General features: G+C 39.2%; 1 protein-coding gene across 1 annotated transcript in view; it reads left to right on the forward strand.

Annotated features, from left to right (window-relative positions):
• Positions 1–976: 976 nt before the first annotated feature.
• Positions 977–18,447, forward strand: part of DLC1 (DLC1 Rho GTPase activating protein) — a 381,113-nt gene continuing 363,642 nt past the window's right edge. Inside the window, exon 1 of the mRNA XM_075930378.1 lies at positions 977–1,062. The gene's annotated coding sequence lies outside the window, so the exon portion shown is untranslated. The remainder of the gene's footprint in view (positions 1,063–18,447) is intronic.

The following is an 18,447-nucleotide window of genomic DNA, read 5'->3' on the forward strand; positions in this document are numbered from 1 at the left end:
AAAGTGTGCAGCAAGAGGCACTCATGGTAGTGAGTCATGCTGTGTTGTTTACCACAAAAACTCATCACCTAATAAACCATCTTGTTAGTCTTTAAAGTGTTGCATAGGCCTATCTTTTATTTACCTAATGCATCCTAGGATTGCATTAGCCTTTTTTCATGGTTACCTCACACCCATGTCTTTCTCCTCCTCCATTACTTTCACCTGTGAAGTCTTCAGCTTGTAGTAAAAATTCTTGCTGTTAGTCTCTAAGTGCATGACCTTGCATTCTGCATTATGAAATTTCATCCCATTTCTGTTTCTCCAGTTTCCAAGGTCACCCAGAACTTATTCTATGATATTCTATTCCTCCTCATATTGGCAGTTGCTCCCTAACTTGTGTCTTCTGCAAACTTCATTAGCATGCTCCTGTTTTTATGCCAAGGTCATTAATGAAAATGTTAAATCAGATTGCTCCCAAAACTAATCCCCCAGGAAAGCAACTAGTACTCTGATCTACACTTTCCAGGTGACAGCTCTGACCAGTATGCTGTTGGGTATTCTAGGGTGGGGCTTACACTCACTTATTGATGCTTTGTTTAAAATACTTGAATAGGTGTTAGACCAGGCCATGAGAGAATGACTCTAAAGCCTCATTGTTAGGGAATTCCCCTGGGATGAAGACATTCTGCAATGAAGTCCTTGCTCTAGAGTAGTCAATAGAGTAGTGGGCAAATACCAGCCCATGGGCTGGATCGAGTTTGCCAGGGTTAGCCCCTAGCAGTCTACCATCTCTATATTTATATGCACTTCTGCAGGTATGGGCACTTGCAGCTCCTATTGGCCGTGGATCACCATTCCCGGCCAACGGGCACTGCGGGAAGCAGTGCAACCAAGGACACCACTTTGCCATTCCCAGCCAATGGGAACTGCCCAATCTGCAGTAAACAGGAGTTGCAAGCACCCACACCTGCACAAGCACAGGTAAATATAGTGATGGTAGTCTGCTGGGGGCTAACCCTGGTGAGCTGCCACCATTTTACTATCCACTCCTGCATTGTAGAGTGGTCTCTCATATGTCGGGTGAGTGCTCTAACTATTGGTCTATTGAGAAGAGGCTCCTTCTCCTTCTTGTTTTTGTGAATATTGTCCTTCATTTGCTTTGATTTTTATTTTAAAAGGGGTTAAAAGTTCCCCAAATTAACTTTTGATTCAACCCAAAATTAAAGTTTTCTGACTCTTTCAACTTCTCAAAAGTTCCACAACTATTTGGTTTTGGTTCTGGTTCAAACAGAACCATTCCTACCTCAACCCCCAGCTCTCAAAAAATCACTAGCGGTTGTGAAGCTGTATTATTTCCCCGAAGTTGTTTTTAAGGAAATCGCCATGCAGTTTTCCTTGATTTGCTGTTTTAAGTCCAAAGACTGAACTATTATAAGCAATTTTTTTCTTATTGTTTTAGAAATAAAATGGAGTACTAGAAGAATAAATGTTATAGTCCTTTGCAGAGTGGAAAATCAGAGAGATTTTGCACATACATAGCTACTTTTAAAAATGTGAGAACATAGTACATGTTTGTAAGTACCAAAATACAAGGGGTATAATGGTTTTTAACTGCATACTCTATGCTATAGAAACTGATGACACCAACAAATATCAGCCTATTACAACAATAGAGGAACATGACTCAGAAAATGTAGAACAGAACAAAGTTTGTTAAATCTTGCATATAAAACATGTTCTCTAAAATAGTTCTCTCACTTGAGAAGATGGGTAATAGTGCAAATTGTGCTGTATGTTAAACAGGAAAGTTCATAACTATAAGAGGACAGACACAACAGTTCTATGATATATGTTTCAGAGAGGTAGCCATGTTAGTCTGTTTCTCTCTCTCTCTCTCTCTCACTCCCTATAACTGTGTTAATCCTTAAAGTGCCACTGGACTCCTTGTTTGTGCTGAACAGAGTAACACAGCTACCTTTCTGAAACTAGTCATCATTTAGGAGGAGCTTGTGAATAAACAGACAAATTCTCTCAAATATATAATAGATAACCAACACGCTTTACATTTGTTCAGAATTAGAGAAAGAGTCCAAAGCAAGGGGTCACAAGTTCTCTGTGATTTTACTGATGTCTTGATGTAGAACTCCAAAGACTTCTCCAGTGTGGGAGATGTAAAGACTTTACAACAGGAAATGTAAGAGTTCAATGATATACAACATTTCTGAGTTTCTTGCCAAGTTATGACAAGAACATTGATGAATTAATAATAGGTGGAAGTATAGCCAAAAACTAGAATACAATTTTCCAATGAGATTGGAACTAATTATTCCTCTTCCAGTTCTTATTTATACATGTTCTATTTTAAATTCTGGCTTGAATTTTTATATACTAGTACCAACCAAGTGAACTTTCACTGGCTCACAGAGCTTCAGTGTCATGATATTTTCTTAAGGGCCCTATCATGTGAAATGCAGACTCCTGTCAATGTGAGCTCGGGCAAAAGGAATTGGTGTAACATGCATTGCACAAGATCATGCCACTAATTACCTACAGAGCACAGTGCAGGAGAAGAAATCTACATCTTAAAACTCTAAGGATGAAACAGACATTGTCCTTAAAAGGGGGCATTTGACTGCCTCTCTGAAAGATTAATCATACTTATAGCCCAGCCTTATGCTAGTCACCAATTAATAGAATTATTTTTTAAAAAATAAAGTATATAAGTTCTAGTTCATTGTAATAAAGTCTCCTTCTGAATGTTTTAAAAAATACTTTACTTTCTAGAAGATCCGCATTATAAATTAAGAAAACTAAGCTTCTAGCTTATATTATAAAGATTTTTAGTATTGTACATGAATTCACTCTAAGAACATACATTAATAGATGCAAAATATTAATGATATGTGAGAGAGATTTGAAAATGAATTAGCAATATCTGAGAAACTTATATTCTATAAATAGCATTGTACATTTAATTAAGAGAGTCCTTTATAGGGCATTTGGATCAGAATCTTTGTCCCTGTAACAAATGTGAAAACAAATATTATTTAAAAAAAAGTTTAGCAGTTCTGTACACAATGTTTATGTGCTTCCACATAACTTGGAAGTCACTTCATTCTTCTAATGAATGTTAATCCATCTGTGGTATATTATAGTTGGCCTGTCTCCCACCTCTCATGAGAAGCTTTGGATTTAAGAGTTTATCTTCTGTTTAGCTAAAATGTTTATCTTAACATTTTGGGAAGGGGGAGAAATAGACTTCGCCTTTCTTGAAATTTGACAGCTTAATGAAAATCATCATAAAAGGATCATGAGATGGTCCCAATTCAGACAGGCTTTTAAAGCATATGCATAACTTTAAACATTTAAGTATTGACCTCAGTAGGAGTACTTCTGCAACTAAAGTTAGTCAGGCTATACAACACAGAGATACAAATGTGATCATTCCAATGAGGAATGAAAACACATTTTGGAACCTTGAAAGTTGCCATGAAATTGAATTGTTGTCCTCTGGTTAGGTCTACTTGCAACAGTGTGAATATACGTAAATACAGCAAAATATATGGATTTTAAATTGTGTACGCTTTCAAATCATTATGGGTATGTCTAGACTGCATCCCTCTGTCGGCAGAGGGATGCAGTCTAGACATACCCTATGTGTGAGTACCTCTGGTTTAACTATGTGACTAGTAAGCAGTCCAAAAATATGGTGGTCTTGGAACTAAAATGATATTTCTGAATCCTCTGACATTCTATAAAATGCAGATGGCTATATACTTTTGCTAATCATAAGAAACAAAAGAAAGGATTTCAAGATTTCTTCTTTCTTACTTCATTCTATTCATGCATGCATGCATATTATTTTCCCTGAGGTGTATGCTCTAAAAAATCAAGAATGAGAACAAGTTCTTTGGTTCATTATTCAAGCTCAGGCTGTAAATCTTGCTATTTTTCACTAAAATTAGTTAAAAATATTTTTTGTTGGATTATAAACTCAGTATGTTAGTTAATCAGCCTTCTTCAATAAAACAGTTGTATTACTAGATAAATTCCCATTTTGAATCTATCAGAATAAAAACTGAATATGGACAGTAGAATTTAGTTTCAATGTTTAATACTAAAATGTGAATTTTTGAGTTAACGTTATAGATAAGATACCACTAGTTTCCAGTATATCAAATTTCATTATAAAGGTAAGATTAAACATATGTAGCTAGAAATATATGAAAGCTGAATATTCATAACAGTGAAGTGAACTATAAAATAAATTATTTAAATTTCTGCAGATTCAGCAATCTCAAATGCAATGTCCTGTGTCTTACTGTATTGACAAACCATGGTACTGTGCTGATGAATTTCAAAGTGCATGACATGTCTCTTTTTGTCAGAGCCACATGTCATGGACATTTGTGTATTAAGTCTGATTCTGAGGTCATACTTTTGTTTTGACTAGGAAATGGTAAACTTTCTTAAAATATATGGAAGTTCCTTCCAGGCATGCTTGTCTTACTACAAACGTAACATTGTATATTACTTTTTCATCATTGGGCTATTTGCTATTCTGGGGCACTCCCTCTCTCACATTTTTATGACAATTTTGAAAGATCTTGGTATGGCTCTAAATGAAAGTGGAACTAAATGCTGAAACCTTGAGATTTTTCTCAAAACACAATTCTTGTTTCCTGACCATTCTCTTGGAATATGGAAGGCACAGCAACAGTGCAAGAACTTATACCTTGACTACTCTGCTATTACCTATTCTGGATCATGGCCTCTTTTTCTCATTTTGACCAAAAGTTCCATCATGGACTTTCAGAAATCTTCTTGATGAAGTTTTTGTCAAAACTGATACATTTCCTTGATGTCTTAGCAAAAAAATGCAGTTTGTAAAAAATAAAATCAACCAGCTGAACATATTTTGAAAATTACACACACACACAGAAAATGTTATTGTGGATAATTACTAAAATACCCAGAATATGACATTTGCAATCATATCTCTATTTCATTTGCGAGAGGGGAAATAATATTTCTATGTCAGCTTGTTTATAATTCAAAGGCTGAGCCAATTGTCCACCATATGTGGGCTCATTCTCCTACCTCCTGGACTGATATAATAATGTGTTATGAATATCATGTGGTTTTTACTGTTACTGCTGGATATCAAAAGGACAACTCATAGGATTATTGGTTCTCTTGAAATATTATCACTGAATTCAGTAAGCCTATTGTTTGAGAGGTTATACACAATGTTATTTTGCCCTAAATATGTTACCCTTGTGTTTGACACATTCTCTTCTAACAGTGAGCCAAAATATTGTTTCTGTGGTATGTTCGTATAAAACTTCCTTGCTTCTCAGAGGGGTCCAAGGTGAAGTAGCTACTGTATTCCTATCATTCAGCACGTTTGCCTTCTGAGCTTTCTATAATCTTTCTTTTTATTCATGGGGTGTTGAAATAAATGTAACAGCTACCATGAGTGATGTCATGGTATTCCATGGCATTCCAGCCATACTTCATGCTTTTCTAAAATGCTATATGAGATTTATTTATATATACATATAAAGAGTAACATTATTCATATAAAGTATGGTTAGTCACGAACAAACAATAACAACAAATTTAACATTTTAGTACTGAAATTCTTTCTGAAAGTTACCTGGCCAGAGCTGAGCTTCTTCATATAAATATTTAAGACTTCATTTACAGAGTTCAGCTCTACCCTTTTGAGCCAGATATGTTGTGTGATACTTAGCTAGTTGTGCAAAACAACATGTAGAATTATATGTAGTGGAACTTGGGTAAGAGTTGCACTTTGTCATAGGGTGCCCCGGGGTCATGTCCTCCAGTCCCCTTTCACCGCCCCTGCTTCCTCTCTTTCCCTCAACCCGCCCCCTCTGGATCATGAAAGTGTTCCTTTCCCTGGTTTCCCAGGGGCACCCCGAGCAGGGGGTGAGGAGGGTCCAGGCCCTCCCTCTCTCCAGACCCCAGCACAGGACCCTAAGGTGGGTGGAGAATATCTGTTCTCCCCTCTCCTGTCTGATGGGGCTGCGTGCTGCAACTCATCAGCCTGCAGGATTCCGATTTGCACCAGTCCTGGGCTGCTTCCTCACCTCCGCTCACCAGGGTGTCCTGCTCACTTCTTTCTGGAGGCCCAGAGCCCTTTCATCCATTCCTCCGGCTGGCCTCCTCTATCCGAGGGCCCCCACCCCCTTTATACTGCTGAGGACGCCTGCACTGGCATCTGCCCAGTCGGCTCCTCCCCCCGCCCCATCCACCTGACTCTGCCCCCAAAGTCTTTCCCGGCACCATTGCCTACCTTCATCGGGGCGTCAGTGGGGATGCCGACTACACCGCTGACTGTGTGGCGCGCTCCCGCCACCACCACGGCTTCTCTCAAGGCGGGGAAAGCCGGTCCGCCCCTCTCTGTCCCCCCGGGGGGGGACCTGGGATAGTGCAAGGTTGTGTCACCCCGTCACATGCTTATATCAAAATAGTTGCGCATCCAAATTCTAGCTTTAAGGAGACAGTATTTTGAAAATCTATTCTTCTACATAGTACAGAGTGAAGTGGAGCAAGTTTTACTCATCTCAGTAATAGAATTCCATTTACTATGTGTCTTGGTTGTTATAAATTGCTGTGTTATCCCACCTACAGTCTTTTTCTGACAACAGCCTATCCACGAGCCATTCTTTTGTTAAATGGCAGTATATTGTTAATAATTGAAAATGTAAACATAGATATTTTCTTATGTTGTTTTGGACAGATATTTGATAACATCATCCATTATGATCTCTGGACATAACACATCCTTATTACATTCCAACCTCCTTTCTGTTATTTCCTGTAGTAACTTTTTTGTGCGCATCTGGTATATTTTAAATCTGGTTTCCAATTACATGTAAACTGTGTGGGGTAGTAGTTTGTTTGTTTGTTTGTTTGTTTGTTTTTTAAGTCTCACAATAAATCATGAAAATCTAATACTTGTAAGAGACATTGGTCTAGAAGTTCTAAAAATGTTTGTGAGGCTCCATAAGGCTAGAATGTGGGTCTTTTGGAGTCTGGCCAATTGCCAGAAGGGTAGGAGAGATGTCCTGGAGGCCAAATTTAGGTTGCTAGGAAAGAGACTGAAATCCAGCACCTCTATGGTGGCATTCTCGGAAATGCTTCCAGTTCCACACGCAGGGCCAGATAGGCAGGCAGAGCTTCAGAGTCTCAATGCGTGGATGAGACGATGGTGTAAGGAAGAGAGGTTTGGATTTATTAGGAACTGGGAACACTTTTGGGAGAGGGGGAGCCTATACAGGAAGGATGGGCTCCACTAAACCAGGGTGGAACCAGACTGCCGGCACTAAACATTAAAAAGGCCGTAGAGCTGTTTTTAAACTAAGAGATGGGGGAAAGCCGATCGGTGCAGAGATGCACGTAAATCGGATGAAGACTTCTCTTAGAGGAGAATCCATTCATAGAGATTCTCTAAGATGTAGTCAGAAAAAGAGGCGGGTAGAGGACAAACCATGGGCCAAAGCAGACAAACAACCGCATATAAAGGAAGGGCAGACAAATAAACAGTGGCAAATTTTTAAAGTGCTTCTACACAAATGCTAGGAGTCTGACTAATAAGATGGGTGAACTAGAGTACCTCATATTAAAGGAGGACATTGACATAATAGGCATCACTGAAATCTGGTGGAATAAGGAAAATCTGTGGGACACAAGCATACCAGGATATAAAATATATCGAAATGTATGTGAAAGATAATGTAGAATCAAATGAAATAAAAATATTAAAAGAATCAACATGTTCAATAGAATCACTATGGATAGTAATTCCATGCTCCAATAATATGAAATTAGCAGTAGGGATATATTACCAACCACCTGACCAGGACAGCATTACTGACATTGAAATGCTAAGGGAGAGTAGAGAGGCTACCAAAATAAAGAACTCTATAATAATGGGGGACTTTAATTATCCCCATATTAACTGGATACATGTCACCTCAGGAAGAGAACCAGAGATAAAATTATCAGTGGCTTAAATGACTGCTTCTTGGAGCAGCTGGTACAGGAACCCACAAGGGGAGAGGCAATTCTCGATTTAGTCCTGAGTGGAACACAGGATCAGGTCCAGGAGATAACCGTTACAGGACCGCTTGGGAATAGTGACCATAATATAATAACATTTAACATTCCTGTGGTGGGGAAAACACCTCAGCAGTCCAGCACCCTGGCATTTAATTTCAAAAAGGGGAATTACACAAAAATGAGGGGGTTAGTTAAACGGAAATTGAAAGGCACAGTGACTAGAGCCAAATCCCTGAAAGCTGCATGGAAACTTTTTAAAGACACCATAATAGAAGCCCAACTTAAATGTATACCCCAAATTAAAAAACATAGCAAGACACCTAAAAAAGACTCACCGTGGCTTAACCACCATGTAAAAGAAGCAGTGAGGGACAAAAAGGCATCTTTTAAGAAGTAGAAATCCAGTCCTAGTGAGATAAATAGAAAGGAACATAACACTGTCAAATCAAGTGTAGAAATGTAATAAGAAAAGCAAAAATAGATTTTGAGGAACAGCTAGCCAAAAACTCAAAAAGAAATAACAAAATGTTTAAGTACATTAGAAGCAGGAAGCCTCCTAAAAAACCTGTGGGTCCCCTAGACAATCGAGATATAAAAGGAGCAATCAAGGACGATAAAGCCATTGCAGATAAACTAAATGATTTCTTTGCTTCAGTCTTCATGGCTGAGGAAGTTAGGGAGATTCCCACAGCTGCACCATCCTTTATGGGTGATGAATCTGAGGAACTGTCCTGGATTCAAGTGTCATTAGAGGAGGTTTTGGAACAAATAGAAAAACTTAATGGCAACAAATCTCCAGGACCGGACGGCATTCATCCAAGGGTTCTAAAAGAACTCAAATGGGAAATTGCTGAACTATTATCTGTGGTTTGTAACCTATCCTTTATATCGGCTTCCGTACCTAATGACTGGAAGGTAGCCAACGTGACACCAATATTTAAAAAGGGCTCTAGAGGCGATCCTGGCAATTACAGACCGGTAAGTCTAACTTCAGTACCGGGCAAATTAGTCGAAACAATAGTAAAGAATAAAATTGTGAAGCATGTAAAAGAACATAATTTGTTGGACAAAAGTCAACATGGTTTCTGTAAAGGGAAATCCTGTCTTACTAATCTATTAGAGTTCTTTGGAGGGGTTAACAAACATGCAGACAAGGGGGATCCAGTAGATATAGTATACTTAGATTTTCAGAAAGCTGTTGACAAGGTCCCTCACCAAAGGCTCTTGTGTAAATTACATGGCCATGGGATAAGAGGGAAGGTCCTTTCTTGGATTGAGGACTGGTTAAAAGACAGGAAACAAAGGGTAGGAATAAATGGTAAATTTTCAGATTGGAGAGGGGTAACTAGTGGTGTCCCCCAAGGGTCAGTCCTGGGACCAATCCTTTTCAACTTATTCATAAATGATCTGGAGAAAGGGGTAAGCAGTGAGGTGGTAAAGTTTGCAGATGATACAAAACTGTTTAGGATAGTCAAGTCAGAAGCAGACTGTGAGGGACTCCAAGAAGATCTCACCAAACTGAGTGATTGGGCAACAAAATGGCAAATGAAATTTAATGTGGAGAAGTGTAAAGTAATGCACATCAGGAAAAATAACCCCAACTATACCTACAGTATGTTGGGAGCTAATTTGGCTACGACAAATCAGGAAAGAGATCTTGGAGTTATCATGGATTCTTCTCTGAAAACTTCCACACAGTGTGCAGCAGTGGTCAAAAAGGCAAATAGGATGCTAGGAATTATTAAGAAAGGAATAGAAAATAAGACACAGAATATCTTACTGCCCCTGTATAAAACTATGGTACGCCCATATCTTGAATACTGTGTACAGATGTGGTCTCCTCACCTCAAAAAAAGATATTTTGGCCTTGGAAAGGGTTCAGAAAAGGGCAACTAAAATGATTAGGGGTTTGGAACGGGTCCCATATGAAGAGAGGTTAAAGCGACTGGGACTTTTCAGTTTAGAAAAGAGGGGGGATATGCTAGAGGTATATAAAATCATGAGTGGTGTGGAAAGGGCGAATAAAGAAAAGTTATTTATTAGTTCCCATAATAGAAGAACTAGAGGACACCAAGGCTGTGTCTAGACTGGCCAGTTTTTCTGGAAAATCAGCCGTTTTTCTGGAAAAACTGGGCTAGATGGACCTTTGGTCTGACCCAGTACGGCCATTCTTATGTTCTTATGTTCATCCAACAGCTCTGGCAGAGTCAGCTGTATGTCTTGTGGGGCTACTCACTGAGTGCTTCATTGATAGTACCTCTGGATCCTGAACATTCCAGGTGTACTACTTAAGTCTGGAGGGAACATCAGGAAGTTGTCTCTGTAGCTATGTGGATTCCCAGCTTGTTGCCAGGATAGACATTGCTTCTTCATTTTGCTTTTCTTGGTTCCTGACACTGACCCCTTGGCTTTGGTTTCTGACTTCTGATTCCACCTTTGATTCTGTGCTCTGGGTCTATCCACAAGGCCTAATTCTACCTTCATCCACCAAGCATGACCACCGATACCCTGGCCATGACTATTCTCCTGTCATACCCAAAACATGAAGGATGAGGTAGCATCACACATTGCCTTGCCAACTTACCTCAAATGTAGGGTATGTCTATACTTGCAGCCTAATTCGAACTAGGGCTGCAAATGTAGGCATTTGGAATTGCAAATCAAGCCCAGGATTTTAAATATCCTGCGCTTGATTTGCATCTTCCCAGACGGGCACCATTTTCTGAAATTTGCAAGCCTGAAGTAACTGCCGCATCTACGATTTGCAAGCCTAAGTTCGAACTACCTGTTATTCCTCCTGCAATGAGGTTTAACAGGTAGTTCAAAATAGGGCTTTATTTCGAAAGCCAGTTTCACTGCCACGTGTAGACGCGGGCAGTTACTTCGGGCTTTTAAATCCCGGGATTGATTTGCAATTCTGAATGCCTGCATTTACAGCCCTCATTTGAATTAGGCTGCAAGTGTAGACATACCCGTAATCTGAAGAGAGAGCTTCTGTGGGAGAGAGGCGTGTGCATTCTTCAAAACTCTTCATCCTTGTTTTCCCAGACTGCCAACAAGTATACCAGGTGTTGTGGTAGTCATGATGTGGGCACCAATGACAACAAGACCAGAAATACTGTTATGTGTTTTCATAAACTATGAAAAGCTACTATTGTTCGTTATTCCTATACTGGCACTAAAATGACAATTCTCTTACACCAAAGAACCAATGATGTTGTGAAGGCCGAAAGTATGAATGGGTTCAGAGAATAATTAGATACATTCATGGAGACTGTGTTTGTGGCTGGGTCCCTGGTGGCTGTGCAGCCTAGCAGCTAGGTAGTGGAGTAAGTAGGCAAAAAAAGGGAGTGCTGGCCCCCTGCTACCTGTCCTCCTGTCTCAGGGGCTCTTAACCATTCCCTAGTCAAATCCTTAAATTTGGGGTGTGGCCCTAAGCATACAGATTCCCCTTATTTGGGACTTCTCAATAGATTCCTCGCTTTTCCCAGAAAGGTACGGTGGGGGCTTACTTGGGATGTTGGGACCTCCTTTCTCTGCTCCTTTACAAGGTTCATCAATGATTATTAGCTAGCATAATCCAGGATGAAACCCCATGTTCTAGGTGTCCCTAAACCTACAAAACCCAGAAGCTGGGGCTGAACAACAAGGTATAGATCACTCAAAATTGCCTTGTTCTATGATTCCTTCTAAGGCATCTGGCACTGGTCACTGTTAGAAGAGAAATTACTGAGCTATGTGGATCATTGATCTGACCCAGTATGCCCCTTCTTATGATTAATGCTGTTTAGAAAATGATTGTTTTTTCTGTGGAAAATGTTAATGAAAATAACTCCATCCTTTTGTTACAAACTTCAATTCCTTTTTTAAAAATTCAGCTTAAAGTTACTCTGTTTTCCATTAAAACACCCCAAAAATTATTGGAAAGAACACATTCTATGAAATTGTTCATTTTAGTCAAATAATGTTCTGCCTAAAAAGGGTTCTAATAGAAAATTTTTGAACCAGTTATAACAGTGACCTACGGGGAAGAAAGTACTGAAAGTAATGTTTGTGTCCAAGGTAGAACGCTTTAGCAGTAAAAGCTGTCCTGATTAAGAGGTACAGATATTGAAAGAAGCTTGAGTAGAAAAAGGATAGTCTGAAGTAAAAACAGGAAGAAAACCAGCAGCAGAACAATGGAATGTGGAATTTGTTGAGAGAGAAATTGTTCTGCTGATGGCGCAAAGCCAAAGAGAACTGTCAAGATATTCAAACTCATCCTCTGTCTAGGACACAGAGTTTTCCATTTTATATGAAAACCTAAGGTAGACTTCTTTAGCTAGAAAGTGTTGTAGTATTTTCTTAAAAATTGGGCTAAATATTGGCTCAAGCTATAAAAGTTCCCCCAAAATGAGTGGGCACATAAAATGCAAAAACACTTTGTATACAATCTCAAATACTAGCCAATAATAGCACCCCACATACACAAATTTCTTAGTATCATAAATAATCTATATGGGAAGGTCTATGTAAGAATTATTGGTGGATATGAGAACAAAACTGCAAGGACAGTTTACACACCCCTAGAATGCTTTGGACTCCTATCATGGATCTCCTGAACAGCTGAGATTTTTCAGATAACCAAGACCTGGACAGACATCCTTCTGTCTCTGCCCTTCTTTGGTTTGAAGCTTTTTTCAAGTGTCCACATGCAGCGAGTTCTGTTAGAATATGACTCATAATTGTTAACATTGTAAAAAAAAAAAGGAGATATCAAAATATTTCAGAGTAGATCAGCATGATTCTTGTTGATCACTTCTTGTCCATTTTTTATCCCATGATATCCCTGTGACAACCTCTGCAATTGCAACAAAAGTAATATTGGGAAAATATCTAATGTATGTTTAATGATCTTTTATGCAATGCAGCATTTGCTAGTTTTCACTGGGCCTCAGTTCTAAAGTCTCTGATCTAAAATGATTTTTAAAAGAGCTAGATCATTTAAAAAATGCTATAATTATTTTGTACATCATATTTGTCTGATTTTTAACTTCCATGCAGATTTCATAGTAAAGAAGTAACAAACTTTTCATCTATCAAATTTGTGCAACACATTTCTTCTCTTTTCACATCAGCAGTGGACCTGGTAGGTTAACAACGTGTTCTATGACATCTTAACAAATAAAACCAAGGTTCAAAATCTCTAACTTTCCTATTCTGCACATTAGTGCATATACAGGTCACTAACAAAGTAAAGCCCAAATTACCAAAATATTAGTACAGTGCAAGCTATGTCATATGAATCCATGCATCTTCAATTGTAAGTGGTATGTATATATGAGGATTCTTTCATGTGCTCATCATTATTGTTAGGGAGGTTACATCACTAAAACCGGGAATAACCGAACTTGAAGTCTAAGAGCCAAATTTTTCTCCTTTTAGAAAAAAATCCCCTTTGCCAAATATTTTGTTGATCCAGGTTATATATATTACAGCTCAGGAGTGCTTAACTTTTGAGTTTGACTTAATATTGACTTAATATTCAGAATTCTGCCCTACTACTCAGTCAAGAAGTCAATCACAATTGAAAATGGTATACCAATATACAGACAGAACATTTTGCATTTGCAATGTTATGAATGTTTCCAATTTTTCACTTGATTTTTTGGTATTTTGTCAAGGAACTGGTTGACAAATACAGGTTGTGGATAATTTTTTTTCTCAGAATATAGTTAGAATGAAAATGACCTTGTCTTCTCCTTTCTGTTTGTTATTTTATAGTAGCAGTACATGCAAGTACACAGCATTTCATAATAAGTAAACATTCCATAAAGTCCTTGTCCATAAACTAAAAAATGTAAAGATACTGTGGCTGTTTTGCACCAGTTTGTAACGCCTCACTAAATGTTGTCACCGTTATGTTGGTTCATTGCTCTATTAGGGTATGTCAACCTAGCAACATTATTTCAAAATAACTAGCCTGCATCTACACAGCAGGCAGTTATTTCGAAATCATGTCAAAATATTGTCAAGTTAGAGGACTTCTTACTCCAACTCCTGGAACCCTCATTGTACACGGAATAAGGGAAGTCAGAGGAGAAGTGCTCTATTTTAAAATAAGTGCTAAGTAGACGTTCCCCCAATTTCTAAATCAGCTATTTCAAAATAAACTATGCAATTTATGTAGCTCTATTTGCATAGCTTATTTCGAGTTAAGCTCTGCTGTGTAGATGCACCCTTAGAGTGCATGCTTATTTACAGTTGCAGTGCTCCCTTATAACACTGTTTGATTACCTCCTTTGGCAACTACTTGCATGATTTTCTGGGAAAGCAGTCTGTCCTTATGAGGGCATGGAACCAGAATGGGCTGGCAGCTCTCCATCAGCTCCCCAAGTTCCCTGCAAGGTATGTGGGGCCTCTCCCTCCACTGCCTTGCTTCTCCTACCCTCTGCCTTGGAAATGCTCCCAGAAGCCTCCTGCTTACAAATAGGGGAAGGGGAGAGGACTAATGTCAGGATGTCTTCTCTCCACCTGCCCATTGAGCCCCCCACTCAATACCCCATCTCCACTTGTTGAGGGTCTCTGGGTAATGATAAAAAGGATACAAGAGGGTGATGTCATGTAAGGGTGTACCTCAGGCCACCTAACCAGGAAGAAGAGGTGATTGAGACTTTTTTTGAACAACAAAATCATCCAAAGCACAGGACGTGCTGATGATGGGGAATGTTAAACTACCCAGGCATCTTCTTGGAAAATAACACAGCAGGGCACAGATTATCCAAAAAGTTCTTGGAATGTACTGGAGATCATTTTTTTTAATTTCAGAATGTGGAGAAAGCTATACGGAGAAAGGCTGTTCTAGACTTAATTTTAACAAATAGGGAGGAACTGGTTGATATTCTGAAAGTGGAGGGCAACTTGAAAACACAGAGTTCATGATTCTACAGAATATAGGAGGGAAAACAGTAAAATAAAGACAGTAAATTTCAAGAAGGCAATCTTTAGCAAACTCAGGTACGTAAGATCCCATAGGAAGCAAATCTAAGAGGAAAAAATTTGAAGATAGTTGGCAGTTTTTCAAAGAGACCTTATTAAAGGCACAAGAGCAAAGTATAGATAGAGACATAAAGGATAGCAAGAAAACTTTCTACAAATATATTAGAAGAGGATGACCAAGACAAGGTAGCATTGTTACTTAATGAAGAGGGAAAAACAATAACAGAAAATGTGGAAATGGCAGAGGTGCTTAATGACTTTTCATTAAGAAATTTGGTGGCAATTGGATGCCTACCATAGTGAACACTGATGAAAATGAGGTAGGTTCAGAAGTTGAAATAGGAAAATAATGAGTTAAAGATTAGTTAGCCGAGTTAGATGTCTTCGTGTCACCAGAACCTGATGAAATCCATCTTAGAATACTCAAGGAGCTGATTAAGGCGGTATTTGAGACATTAGCTATTCTCTTAGAAAAGTCATGGAAGGCAGGGGATTTTCCAGAAGACTGGAATATAGTGTGCATGTGTAAAAAGTAGAGTTGTTAAATATTAGTTAATTGAATAGTCAATTAATCTCATGAATTCTTATCAGTTACTTGACTATTCTATAGTCCCTGGGGTCAGGGCCAGCAGCCATTGTGCTCTGGCCCTACTCCTGAGGAGGTGAGGTGTCAGGCAGGAGTTGGTCTGCAAGTTGAGCCAGTTTAAAAGCCAGCTCCTCTTGCAGACCAGCTGCCTGTCACCCTGTGCTGCTGCCTCTGATACAGAGGCAACAGCATGGGGTGGCAGCAGACCCTGTCCGGGGGAGGTCTGAGATCCCAGACCTGGTGAGAGTCAGAACTGAGCCAAGCTGCCTGCCTGGCTCCTAGTACACTTTAAATGTAGAGCTGCAACAGGGATTGGACCTGGACCTGGACCTGGTGCAAGCGGGAACTGAGTAAGGCTGCTGGCCAGCCTGCTAAAAATATTTACTGGTGGTGGGGGAAGCGGGGAGAATTGCATGTAGTCTACAGCATTAACTGATAACCTTTTGCTTATCAGTTTATTTGTCAATAAGTTAATCAACTACACAATTATATCCCTAATAAAAAGGAAAATAAGGAAAAAGGAAACTACAGACCAGTCAACTTAACTTTTATATCGGAAAAGCTAAAGAGCAAATAATTAAAGAATCCATTGAAAACAATTAGAAGATAAGTAACAATGTGGATTTGTAAAGATCAAATCATGTCAAACCAATCTCAGCACTTTCTTTGAGAGTATAACAAGCCTTATGGATAAGGAGGAAGTGGTAGATGTGTTATGCCTAGACTTTAGTTAAGCATTAGATACATTAGATAATGCCTAGACTTTAGTTAAGCATTTAGTCTCACATTAATAAACTAGGGAAATATAACCTAGAGGGGGTTAGTATAAGGTGAGTGCATAGCTGTTCACAGAGAGCAGTTATCAAGGGTTCACAGTCATGCAAGAAGAGAATAAATAGGGAGTTGCATAGGAAGAAGCTTTGGGACTGGTTCTGTTCAATATCTTTATCAACAATTTAGATAATGGCGCAGAGTACACTTACAAAGTTTGTAAATTATACCAAGCTGGAAGGGGTTGGAGAATAGAGTTAAACTCAGAATGATCTGACAAAAGTGGAGATATGGTCTGAGGTAAATAGGATAAAATTGAATAAGGACACATACAAAACACTCCAATTTTGAAGGAACAATCAATTGCACACATACAAAATAGGAAATGAAAGTCTAGGAAGGATTACTGCAGAAAGGAATCTAGGGGTCATAGTGGACCGCAAGGTAAATATGTGTCAACAGTGTAACTCTGTTACAAAAAGAACCCCACCATTCTGGAATGTGGAGTGTTGTAAGCATGGCATGAGAAGTAATTCTTCCATTCTACTCTGTGCTGATTAGACCTCAACTGGAGTTCTAAATTCATTTCTGAATGCCACACTTAAGAACATAAGAACGGCCGTACTGGGTCAGACCAAAGGTTCATCTAGCCCAGTATCCTGTCCACCGACAGTGGCCAGCACCAGGTGCCCCAGAGAGGGTGGACCGAAGACAATGATCAAGTGATTTGTCTCCTGCCATCCCTCTCCAGCCTCTGAAAAACAGAGGCCAAGGACACCATTTTATCCCCTGGCTAATAGCCTTTTATGGACCTAACCTCCATGAAATTATCTAGCTTCTCTTTAAACTCTATTATAGTCCTAGCCTTCACAGCCTCCTCTGGCAAGGAGTTCCACAGGTTGACTACACGCTGAGGGAAGAAGAACTTTTTTTTATTAGTTTTAAACCTGCTCCCCATTAATTTCATTTGGTGTCCTCTAGTTCTCCTATTTAGGGAACTAATAAATAACTTTTCTTTATCGGCCCTCTCCACACCACTCATGATTTTATATACCTCTATCAAATCCCCCCTCAGTCTCCTCTTTTCTAAACTGAAAAGTCCCAGTCGCTTTAACCTCTCCTCATATGGGACCCGTTCCAAACCCCTAATCATTTTAGTTGCCCTTTTCTGAACCCTTTCCAAGGCCAAAATATCAAAATATCTTTCAGGAAAGATGTGGAAGAAATTAGAGACGGTTCAGAGATGAACAAGAAAAATGCTTAAAAGTCTATATTACATGATCTATGAGGAAAGATTAAAGGAATCGGTTTGTTTAGTCAGAAAAAAAAGACTGAGAGGGGACATGATAGCAGCTTTCAAGTACCTAAAAAACTGCAAGGAGAACGAAGAAAAAATATTCTCATAACCTCTGACGATAGGACAAGAAACAATGAGATCAAATTTCAACAAGGGAAGTTTAGGTTGGACATTAGACCTAGACAAATTGGAGGATGGGACAAATGCAGAGTCCTTCACTCGGGATGGAAGAATTCCAAATACTGTTGCAGGCAGGAGACCGACTGGCTAAGCAGAAGTTTGGCAGAAAAAGACCTGAAGATTATGGTGGATGAGAATCTGGATACGAGTCAACAACGTGCCCTTGTAGCCAAAAAAGCTAATGGCATATTAGGGTGGATTAAGAGGAGCACTGATAGCAGATCTAGAGAAGTGATTATTCTCCTTTATTTGGCACTGCTTGGGCCACATTTGGAGTATGGCATCCAATTCTGCCCCCTCCCCCGTTACAGAAAGGATGTGGACGCACTGGAGATGGTCCAGTGGAGGGCAACAAAAATTACTAGGGGGTTGGAGCGCATGACTTACGAGGCAAGGCTGAGGGAATTGGGCGTATTTATTCTACAAAAGAGAAGATTGAGGAGGGATTTAATAGAAACCTTTGACTACCCAAATTGGGGGGTTCCAAAGAGAATGGAGAGAAGCTCTTCTCAAATTACAGAATGTTGGATATTAGGAAAAACAACTTTACTGGGAGAGTGGGGAA

This window comes from Pelodiscus sinensis, chromosome 5 (assembly GCF_049634645.1).
Source record: "Pelodiscus sinensis isolate JC-2024 chromosome 5, ASM4963464v1, whole genome shotgun sequence".
NCBI lineage: Eukaryota > Metazoa > Chordata > Testudines > Trionychidae > Pelodiscus > Pelodiscus sinensis.